Genomic DNA, 12,178 nt, shown 5'->3' with positions numbered 1-12,178 from the left:
TTGCTTTTCATATTCATAAAAAACAAAATAATACCACGTTCACGAAGTTAGACTGAATTTCGGACTATGATTTTTTAATTCTGTAACACTTAGCCATGTCACCTCTATATCAGGGATAGATGGACACGCATGTAAGGGATATATGGCCAGCTGGAAAAACACTTTAAAAAACAAAGAGGAAACCGTATTAATAGTGTCCTACAATCTTAACATTTCATTTTATTGAACTATTTGTTACGGTTAAGGTTTGTAGAGTGAATTATAGGAAATTACACAAGTCGTTCCTCATTGGCTGAACCCGAACAGGAACCTGGAGCCATCCCCCTTTGGCCACGCGGGGTAGCCGAGCGGTCTAGGGCGCTTTGTCACGGTCCGCGCGGCTGTCCCCGTAGGAGGTTCGAGTCCTCCCTCGGGCATGGGTGTGTGTGTTGTCCTTGGCGTAAGTTAGTTTAAGTTAGGTTAAGTAGGGTGTAAGCTTAGCGACCGATGATCTCAGCAGTTTGGTCCCATAAGACCTTACCACAAATTTCCTATTTCCATCCCACTTTTTGAATCACAACTGGTTTTTATTTTCCACTCCAGGGCTTTCCTTTGAATATGAAACTCTATAGGAATTTTTCTGACAGGAAAGCGATCATTTTTATTTTACTAGTGGCAATTTGAAGTCTTGTTCTCTTCATCTTTCTTTAGCAGAAGCAATCTTGGCAACGTACGTCATTGGCATCAGTGAAAGAAAAGAATTCCCGCTAAACTAGAAAAAAAAAAGAAGTTATATCCTAAAGATGGTACGGACATGCCTCCCAATCGCAGGGAGAGATGACCAAAGCGCGTCATCAAACAAGGTGGATGAGAACGCGAAGAGAAACGAGATAACGGTATGCAGCTAGACCTTTATAGTCCTGAGATGTAAGTCTCCGTAACTACTCACAATCTAATGTAAGGAAAAGTGCCGTATAATATTAAGGTGTATTAAAGACCAACATCATGAAAAATACTTATTTTTTGTGGAAATAAAGAATCAAGGGATGCATTAACGTGTCACTCGCGACAAAGACTCACTGTCAACTAACCAGCAGCGCTGTAATGCGAGTATGCGGAGAACCGTTGGCCATATTCCCCATATGGGTATCTAGCCGCATTTTATCTTGCACGATTCAAAAATATACAGGTTATTATATAATTTTTCTTGTCTTCTAACCCCCCCCCCCCCACCCTCCTACCACAGTTACATATTAGGGTACGGTGTTAGTAAAGACACTCACCTCACAAAATATTTAGAAAACTTCGACATGTTTAATTTTTATATTCGTCATTGATTACCCTGTTGGGTCTCCACATCGCTAGCGAGTTAGTGTCTGTAAATCTCATCTGTATATCCTTCTTTTGGTTCCGAAACTAAACTGCCTGATGTTCTTTGAACATTGTTAACTTTGCTACATGTACAGCAAAATAACTGAGGACGCCGAAGTAGAGAGCATACAAAATGTATACTCAATGGCAAGAAAAGCGTTTTTGAAGGAGAGAAATCTGTTAAAATCAAATGTTGATGAAAGTGTTAGGAAGCTTTTTCTGAAGAGGTTTGGCTGCAGTGCAACTTTGTACGAAAGTGAAACGTGACGATAAACAGTTCAGACGAGTAAAGAAAAGACATTTCTGAAATGTGCTACTACAGAAGATTTGCTGAAGCTTACATGGATGGATCGCGTAATTAATGGGGAGGTGTTGAATATAATTGGCACAACTTGACTAAGAGAACGAATCGGCTAATAGAACACATTCTGAGACATAAAGGGATCAACAATTTTCTACTGGTGCGAAGAGTGTGTGTGTGTGTGGGTGGGGGGGGGAGGGGGGGAGGAGATAAAAATTGTAGAGGGAGACCAGGAGATGAATACAGTAAGAAAATTCGAACGGATGTATGTTGCAGCAGTTATTCGGAGATAAAGCAGCTTGCACAGAATAGAGTAGCGTGGAGAGCTGCGTGAAACCAGTCTTCGGACTGTGGACCACAACAATAACGTGGGTTAGCGAAGTAAGAGTGGCTGTTAGTCGACCACAATACTACTGTACTTGGGAGTGAGCGTGCATCAGTCGACTTATCGTGAGTTTCAGTCATGATATTTCACACCTTACTGAGGCTAGGCGCAACTTGCGTATCGTCCACAGACACACTCATCGCCTATCCACTGAGACGGATTCGTCCGTTTACAAGGAGTTAAACTATATTTTTCACATCCTTACTCTCCGTCAAAATCGGTGATTCCAGCGGCATCAGATTTTGAAATCGAGATCTTAGAACAGAGGACAGAAATAAAAGATTCTAAAACATAATATGTTAAGAGATGACGGGATCAGATAAAAACCGAGGCCCGTAGAAATGTCTGCGAGATCTTTCAGAGCAGTTCAGAGGCAATGCTCCACAGTTAGACAGATCGGTTCTGCGCGTAAACGAAGAGAGCTCAGTGAAAAGTGAAAGTTCAGTGATAAACCATCTGAGATGAGAGAAACAAATTTCTTGCTCTTATTTCGTATGGATCGAACGTAAGTCCACACTAGAAGAGTTATAGCAGAACTGTGGACCAGGACTACTAACACACGACAACGGAAAGCTTTTTGACGATTCTTCTACACTATGTTACACACATTTCGGCTTTTATACAGGGTGAGTCAGGAGGAATGGTACGTGTTTTGACGGGTGATAGCAGTACTGATTCTGAATAAAAAACTTGATGTGGACATATGCCCTATTCCGAATGGTTTCCGGGATAGAACACACGAGTCGCACGAGATTTTCAACATTTCGGCGATCTCTCCGCGCAAACTGTCAGTCCTAGACAAAAAATAAATAGGATCTGTTTCTGCAGTAAATTTAATTTAGTTTAATTGTGTACTGAGACACGGTTTCGGTTCAATCCCGCGTCCGGCCATCCTGATTTAGGTTTTCCGTGATTTCCCTAAGTCGCTCCAGGCAAATTCTGGGATGGTTTCTTTCAAAGGGCACGGCCAACTTCCTTCCCCATCCTTCCCTACTCCGATGAGAACGATGACCTCGCTGTCTGGTCTCCTTCCCCAAAAACAACCCAACAACCCAACACGTTTTCGTTGCAGTGTGCGGTTTTCGAGTTATTAAAGAAAAAGTACAAAAGTACTATTAAACATGTTCTATCTCGTAAACCATTCGCAACAGGGCTTATGTCCATATGAAGTTTTTGTTCAGAATCACTAATACTACCACGTCTCAAAGCATGTACCTTTTCTCCTGACTCACCCTGTATAAGCGGAGTGAAGTAGCGAAACGTGTAACACATCCTCCATGGAAAGTTTTCGAGTGACACAATCTCCAACAGATGCCCAAAAAAAAAATCGGTAATTAGCGAAGAAGGTGTCACCACTAGCTATGCCTAGTGCTAACTAAGCCAAAACCTTAAGGAGGACGGTGTACGCATTTATCTCTCAAGTGTTCCAACTTTTCTTTTTAGTGGTTTCTTCAAATAACTCTCAAAGAGTAGCAGAAAGATTTCTTATACTAGACGATGCCGTTCTTGAAAACTTTGACAAAATTCTCAGTACCTAATGCTTTGGACATCAGCGCAAACTATAAGACTGATATCTAGAATTACAAAAATTGTTGTTTCTGTTGGTATTGTCTCCAGAGACAAGACTGATTTGATGCAGCTATCCACGCTACTCTATCCTGTGGCAGTCTGTTCACCTCCGAACAAGGACTGTAACCTTCATCCATTGAATTCTACTCACTGTACTCAAGCCTCTGTGTGTGTGTGTGTGTGTGTGTGTGTGTGTGTGTGTGTGTGTGTGTGAATTCCTAAAGGACCAAACTGCTTAGGTCATCGGTCCCTAGACTTACATACTACTTAAACTAACTTATGCTAAGAACAACACACACACACACACACACCCATACCCAAAGGAGGACTCGAACCTCCGGCGGAAGGGGCCGCGCAGTCCGTGACATGACGCCTGAAACCGAACGGCCACTCGGCACGGCTTCAAGCATCTGTGATTTTCGCCCACCCAACCTGACGATTCCTTCACACGCTTCAGGATGTCGCTAACGTTGCAGGGCCAGATCAGTCAGTCGTCCTGACCCCCCATCCATCCCCCCCCCCTCCCCGCCCCTCTGCAATTACTGAAAAGGCTATTGTCCCTGCTCAGCATCCATACGAATTTCTTATCTCTTCACAAAGACCCCTGTTATGGCTGCACCAGCGGTAAAATTACCTGACCTATCAGCTGATCCCTTCTTTCAGTCAAGCTGTGCCAATAATTTCTTTCTTCTCCATTTCGATTCAATATTTCCTCATTAATTACACGATCTACCCATCAAATCTTCATCATTCAACAGCAGCACCACATTTCATAAGCTTCAATTTTCTTATCGTCCACGTTTCACTTTCGTACAAGACTACACTCAAGGCAAATATCTTCATGAAAGATTTCCTAACACCTACATTTATATTAGGTATTAATAAATTCCTCTTTTTTTAAAACTGTTTCTCGTACTATAGCCAGTCTGCGTACTCTCTGTTTCGGCCACAATCAGCACGCGATCTACCCCACATATGAAAGATCCATGGTTTATGGCCGGGTAAGGATGGGATAAAAAACTGCAGAGCTGATAACTTTCTACTGCTTGAGTTAATTATGAGGAGACGAAATACGGTGAATCTACCACCGGTACTTGAATATTAATGGTCCCTGCGACGAGGACACTTTCACGCGCACGGATAGGGCGACTTAGAAAAAGATACGCAGTAAACTACTTTTTAGTGCAGCTCGAATGTGAAAGTATACACGGTGTCAAGCATTAAACGCTTCGGAAGTCCTAGGAACGTCACGAACGGTGTTGAATGTCTTTCAAGCGAAGCACCCGCTGAAAGCGAAGTACTATATCAGTTCGTTCCAATTACTCCCCATATGCTGCGCTGCAATCGGCAGGAATTACTGAGCAGCGAGACGTGCGAAACCAGCTCCGGAGTCCTTTCCGGTTCAGGAGAAACGAAACGGCAACTGTCTCAAGAGAAGTAAAACTAGATTGCAACACACATTTCATTTAGTTAGTACTGACACTGAAAATTAACGCTGCAGTACACGGCATGTTGTCGGGATTATATATACAGGGTTGTTCATTGATCGTGACCGAACCAAATATCTCACGAAATAAGCGTCAAACGAAAAAAACTACAAAGAACGAAACTTGTCTAGCTTGAAAAGGGAAACCAGATGGCGCTATGGTTGGCTCGCTGGATGGCGCTGCCATAGGTCAAACGGATACCAAGTGCGTTTTTTAAAAATAGGAACCCCCATTTTTTATTACATATTCGTGTAGTACGTAAAGAAATATGAATGTTTTAGTTGGACCACTTATTTCGCTTTGTGATAGATGGCGCTCTAATAGTCACAAACATATGCCTCACAATTTTAGACGAACAGTTGGTAACGGGTAGGTTTTTTAAATTAAAATACAGAACGTAGGTACGTTTGAACATTTTATTTCGGTTGTTCCAATGTGATACATGTACCTTTGTGCACTTATCATTTCTGAGAACGCATGCTGTGACAGCGTGATTACCTGTAAATACCACATTAATGCAATAAATTCTCAAAATGATGTCCGTCAACCTCAATGCATTTGGCAATACGTGTAACGACATTCCTCTCAACTGCGAGTAGTTCGCCTTCCGTAATGTTCGCACATCCAATGACAATGCACTGACGTCTGTTGTCAGGCGTTGTCGGTAGATCACGATAGCAAATATCCTTCAACTTTTCCCACAGAAAGAAATCCGGGGACGTCAGATCCGGTGAACGTGCAAGCCATGGTATGTTGCTTCGACGACCAATCCACCCGTCATGAAATATGCTATTCAATACCGCTTCAACCGCACACGAGCTATGTGCCGGACACCCATCATGTTGGAAGTACATCGCCATTCTGTCATGCAGTCAAACGTAGTAACATCGGTAGAACATTATGTAGGAAATCAGCATACATTGCACCATTGAGATTGCCATCGATAAAATGGGGGCCAATTATCCTTCCTACCATAATGCCGCACCATACATTAACCCGCCAAGGTCGCTGATTATCCAGTTGTCGCAGCCATAGTGGATTTTCCGTTGCCCAATAGTGCATATTATGCCGGTTTACGTTACCGCTGTTGGTCAATGACGCTTCGTCGCTAAATAGAATGCGTGGAAAAAATCTGTCATCATCCAGTAATTTCTCTTGTGCCCAGTGGCAGAACTGTACACGACGTTCAAAGTCGTCGCCATGCAATTCCTGGTGCATACAAGCGGTTCTAGGCGCTTCAGTACGGAACCGCGCGACTGCTATGGTCGCAGGTTCGAATCCTGCCTCGGGCATGGATGTGTGTGATATCCTTAGGTTTAAGTAGTTCTAAGTTCTAGGGGACTGATGACCTCAGATGTTAAGTCCCATAGTGCTCAGAGCCATTTTTGAACCTGGTGCATAGGAATATGGCACGGGTGCAATCGATGTTGATGTAGCATTCTCAACACCGGCGTTTTCTAGATTCCCGATTCTCGCGCAATTTGTCTGCTACTGGTGTACGAATTAGACGCGACAGCAGCTAAAACACCTGCTTGGGCATCATCATTTGTTGCAGGTCGTGGTTGACGTTTCACATGTGGCTGAACACTTCCTGTTCCCTTAAATAACGTAACTATCCGGCGAACGGTCCGGAGACTTGGCTGATGTCGTCCAGGATACCGAGCAGCATACATAGCACACGCCCGTTGGGCATTTTGATCACAATAGCCATACATCATCACGATATCGACCTTTTCCGCAATTGGTAAACGGTCCATTTTAACGCGGGAAATGTATCACGAAGCAAATAGAGTCCGCACTGGCGGAATGTTACGTGCTACCACGTACTTATGTGTTTGTGACTATTACAGCACCATCTGTCACAAAGCGAAAAAAGTAGTCCAACTAAAACATTCATATTTCTTTACGTACTACACGAATATGTAATAAAAAATGGGGGTTCCTATTTTAAAAAACGCAGTTGATATCCGTTTGACTTATGGCAGCGCCATCTAGCGGGTCAACCATAGCGCCATCTGGTTTCCCCCTTCAAGCTAGACGAGTTTCGTTCTTTGTAGTATTTTTGGTGCTTATTTCGTGAGATATTTGGCCCCGTCAATATCAATGGATCTCCCCGTATATACTATTTCAGCCACGGTGATACTCCTCTTGTGTTAGCTGTGTCAGGTTAAGTACTGATTAGTTCAGAGCTAGCCGCAGTGTCCTGTTTGCGTGGATCACCGGCTTAACAGCCTCCATTTGTACTACAGCTTCAATCGCGAGTAGTCTCATGGAGCTCCTCTTAATCACACCAAATATAGATCAATGGAGCGGGGAAAGTAAGGTACAAATTTTTTATGTAGGAAGACTATTTCACTAGGTACTTCTGTAGATAGATACGAAAATCCACTGGGAAAAAGGGAAATACCGCAACAATTAATGACTCTTCTATGGAGTAATTTTAAGTTTTTGACTGTCCATGTGTTGGTTTGCAATCTTAAATTTCGAGACTGTAATTACTTTTTATTTATTTATTTTGGATGTAATTGTTTAATATACGGTTACAGACTCTAGTGGTAATTTAATGTTTTGGTGAACAGGATAGTTGATCCAATGTGACTTTGTATAAGGTAACAAGAACTTTAGTTGTTCAATAAATCGAAAAATCAAATTTCACTGCAGGTCTTCTCTTCAGTTAACGGTCTCTTACCCAAAGAATATCGTCTGTCGAACTGACTGCTCGTCACTGCAGCTGTAGAATAGGCATATAAATTTACTCTTATCTGCCCTTACTATAGTTTCACGACTGTACGCATGTATGTCAGTGTATTTTTGTTTACTCCTGAGGGTCTTGTAGTTCCGACGATACAACTAACAGAAAACGCGTGCTTTTCTCAACAGACGCGTTTCGCTTTATTGAGGTAAAACATTATCGATGGTCTGCAATAAAGATATTTTCAATCTGAATTGTTTTTAAGACAGAAAAACTATGCGTTAACAATTTGTTTGTTTTCAGTTACGGTAATTTCTGCTTGATTTCTCGCCTACATCAGGCAATGCAGTCTACTAGCCCGTCTTGGAATTCTTTCTTCATTAGACACTGATACTTGTAGTTTAATTTTTCGCTGATTTGCAGAAGCAATCATTTCCCACGTTTTACGCACCACACTTCCTCGTACACTACTGTTTACTGTTTATTTGTATACTTCTCATTGTGTATTGTGTTTTGTAGTGTTGCCAACATTGCCACTGGTTTTTCTTTGGCCCAAACCGTTTTTTGTAGTTAATTATATGTGTGTTATTCTATTTAATTACGTTGCTTTGTATCTGTGTACTGTGTAACAGCAATGGAATGACTGACAAGAGCCGGCTAGTGTGGTCGAGCGGTTCTAGGCGCTACAGTCTGGAACCGCACGACCACTACGGTCGCAGGTTCGAATCCTGCCTCGGGCATGGATGTGTGTGATGTCCTTAGGTTAATTAGGTTCAAGTAGTTGTAAGTTCTAGGGGACTGATGACCTCAGAAGTTAAGTCCCATAGTGCTCAGAGCCATTTGAAGTGACAAGACATTTGACACTAGATATAAAGAACACGTCAGAGCACTGAAATACGGTACAAACCATGCAACACATGCACATCATCTAAAACAGGATTACCACAGACAAAGCAATTTAAAAAACACATGAACATCACAAGAATCGGTAAAGACAGACACCTCCTCCCTTTCCAAGAAAATTTCCACGTGCACAAAACATTAACACAAAATAAGCAGGCGCTTACTGACCAAATAAATATTGGAAACGAGATATTGCTCAAAACAACTGAAAAAAAAGACATGAAAAAGAAGATAGCCTTTACCACCCTTCACCCTCTCCCGCCCAAACCCTGGATTCCTCCCATCCACCTCCCCAATCTCATTTCATTTCTTGCTCCTTATTGACTCTCCGTCACACTACTATCTCCTTACCCCACTCAACAACGCTTCTCCTCCCCCCTCCCCCCCTCCACTGCCCCATCTATCCACCACATAAAAAATACTTCATCACTATTCCTACATTACTCTTACAGAGTATATAAGCAACATAATTAAACAGAACAACACACATACATCTAACCACAAAAAGTATAGGTGAAAGACAAACTAGTGGCAATGCTGTCGACATTACAAAACGCAATACGCACTTAGAAATTTGCAAATAAACAGTAAACAATGGTGCACGAAAATGTGTGATGCGATGTAGACGAGAAACCAAACAGAAACCACCGTAAGTAAAAACGAGCAAATTATTAACGAACTGTATTTGGATATTAAAAACAAATAAAATTGCAAATATATTTTATTTATGCCGCTAATGATGCTTTGTCTCAATAAAGCGAAATGCGTCTGGTGAGAAAAACACGCATTTTCTTGTAGTTGTAACGACAGGACAAAAATTCCCTCAGGAATTGCAAAGCAACTACGGACAATATAGCCACACAAATGAAAAATTTTTGTCGATGTCCATGCCGATGATTTGACAAGGAGGAAGATGTAGCTATTTTTAGTTTTATCAGATACTACGTAGGTTATAATGTTGCGTTGTCCAGTTGTAGACATAATTACTGCGTTTACGTGACTCCCACATCCGATTTTCTTAAACCATTTTTCCAATATCGGTTCTGACTGGTCACGTAAACACATCAATATAGATTTTGGAAACGGGGTTCTGGTTGCCAGATTTCATTTTCTCCAACCGGTGTTTCTTTACATGGAAACATTAAACCGACTTTAGAAAGAGTATGGGTTGTCAGGTTCCGAATTATTTTTAAAAAAAGTCGCTTAGCCAGGAGAGAATAACGCTTTTTTCTGCGAAAGAGAGGAAGGAAATATTAACATGAGCAGGAATTTATCGACCTCTAATATTTAACTGAATAGAAACAGCTATAGTACTGCCTAAATCGGTAACTAAAGCAGAGCTGTGAAACAATTGCAGCTTGTAAAACCTATATTTGAGTGAGATGGCAAATACGATTCGCTTTAGTATATGGAATCGTCAGTGAAAATCGGTTTTCGACGTGTGGTTTTTGTTTCGAAAGTTGTGAAGCAAGTACTCGTGATGACATCTCGCTGATATTCCAAACGGTCACCAAGGTGTTTTCACGAATCACAGAGCAGCCCATAAAACTGTTTGTTTTGCTTCATCGCTGGAACTATAAAGTACAGGTTTTTAAGATCTGTCGTGTCTTTCCGAAACGGTGCTTTTATGTGCTGTCCCATCCAAACTGCTTCCTGTAACTTCCCCGAGCAGTGCTTCTAGGAAGATGTGTGCGGCACAACGCTTCCTGAAGCACCTGTAGCAAAGAATGTAGTGATAGATGGAACTGTTAAAACTCGACATGATGCTAGTCTGTGCCAGTGACATATCAATTAACAGGTAAAGGAAGATGATCTTTTCAATCATACATAAAGCAGCAATAAATCTTCCCAAATTCCCGCTTAAGGCTGTTTCAGCGATGTAACACAATGTCAAGGCACTTGTAAGGGATCCACGAAACCTAGCGTTACTAATTGTGTGTTCGCACATGCCACGTGTGCGAATGAATATCGACCAGCGGAAAAAATGCTCCTCTCGGAGTATAAAAAAAATGCGAATATATTCCTGTTTATTTAAAAGACTCTGACTGAAAATTGGGTAGCTACCAGTTGTCTCGTTCTGCCTTTCTCAGCACCTCTAAAAATTTTCCCAAAGATTTTGGCATGCGAACATATTCGCGCTTTTTTTAACATGTAACTCACCTCAGACTATCACAGGCTCCCCTAACTGTAGCTCACTAACACGCACTAGTTCATCGCTTAAGTCACTCATACCCATCCATTCCCTGTTACCCTTCCTCACTCACTCACTCAGCCCAACTCATTGTCATTATCTCTTTGTGTCTCTCTGTCATTGTCTCTGGTGCCACAGTCACAGTTCCCTTCTTTCCGTCCGTACTACTACAATCGTCTTCTCTCACTGACAGTGTCTCCCTCTTGCTCTCTCATACTGCTAATATCTCATTCCTTCCTCGCTTTTGCTGTTGTCTCTTGTCACTGTCACTATCTCTCTCTCCTCGTTGTCATTGACATATATTCTGTCTCCCATTATCACTGGCTCTCACTCACTTCCACTTTACCTTTCTGTTTATTCCTTTCCCTCTAGCACTGTCTCATTCACTCGTTTTCTGGCACTGTTCTGTCACTATCGGCTACATTCCACTACCACTAAGTTTCTCTCTTTCTCTCACACTGCTATTGTCTCCTTCCTCCGCAGCTCGTGGTCGTGCGGTAGCGTTCTCGCTTCCCACGCCCGGGTTCCCGGGTTCGATTCCAGGCGGGGTCAGGGATTTTCTCTGCCTCGTGATGACTGGGTGTTGTGTGCTGTCCATAGGTTAGTTAGGTTTAAGTAGTTCTAAGTTCTAGGGGACTGATGACCATGGTTGTTAAGTCCCATGTGCTCAGAGCCATTTGAACCATTTTTTTTATTGTTTCCTTCGCTCTTTCTATAACACAAACACTGCCTACTACCTTCCTCTATTTATTACTTTTCCGTCTCTTTGCCACTGCTACTGTCTTTTTCTATCTCAGCGTAAAAAAGCGGGAATATGTTAGCATGCCAAAATATTTGGGAACATTTTTAAAGGCGCTGAGGAAGGTAGAATGAGGCAACTGGCACCCAACTTATCAGTCAGAATAGTTTAAATAAAAGGAACGAATTCGCAATTTTTGTGGTCCGATAGGAGCATTTTCTGTTGGTTCCCTTTTTTTATCTATCGCAGCAGGGCACGTAACTCATATCAGGTGACATGTGTTGGTAAGGAAAATGTAGGTACTTTACTTACGTGTAATTGAAATAACACACAACTAATTTTATACCTCAGACTGAATTTTAAGTGCAAAAATCGTTTGCACGTGCTTCACTTCTATAAAATGTGGTTTGCAAATGACAGCGGAGACACTTTGCAGCTTATTTCTCAGTGCTACATCTGTTCATAAACTACGTCTTCGCATTACATGATGAAAAATTTCGAAATTGTTCGACATCGGGATCTTACGAATACATCGTAAAAGTTATAGCCATTTGCTGCGCA

The 12,178-nt window shown here is 41.9% G+C and overlaps 1 protein-coding gene across 1 annotated transcript in view; it reads left to right on the top strand.

Moving 5' to 3' along the window:
• LOC124593972 overlaps window positions 1–12,178 on the top strand; it is a 526,982-nt gene that overhangs the window by 182,412 nt on the left and 332,392 nt on the right. The window lies entirely within an intron of this gene.

This window comes from Schistocerca americana, chromosome 2 (genome assembly GCF_021461395.2).
Source record: "Schistocerca americana isolate TAMUIC-IGC-003095 chromosome 2, iqSchAmer2.1, whole genome shotgun sequence".
Taxonomy (NCBI): Eukaryota; Metazoa; Arthropoda; class Insecta; order Orthoptera; family Acrididae; genus Schistocerca; species Schistocerca americana.
Note: the sequence above shows the minus strand (reverse complement) of the source record. Positions and strands in the feature narration are given on the sequence as shown.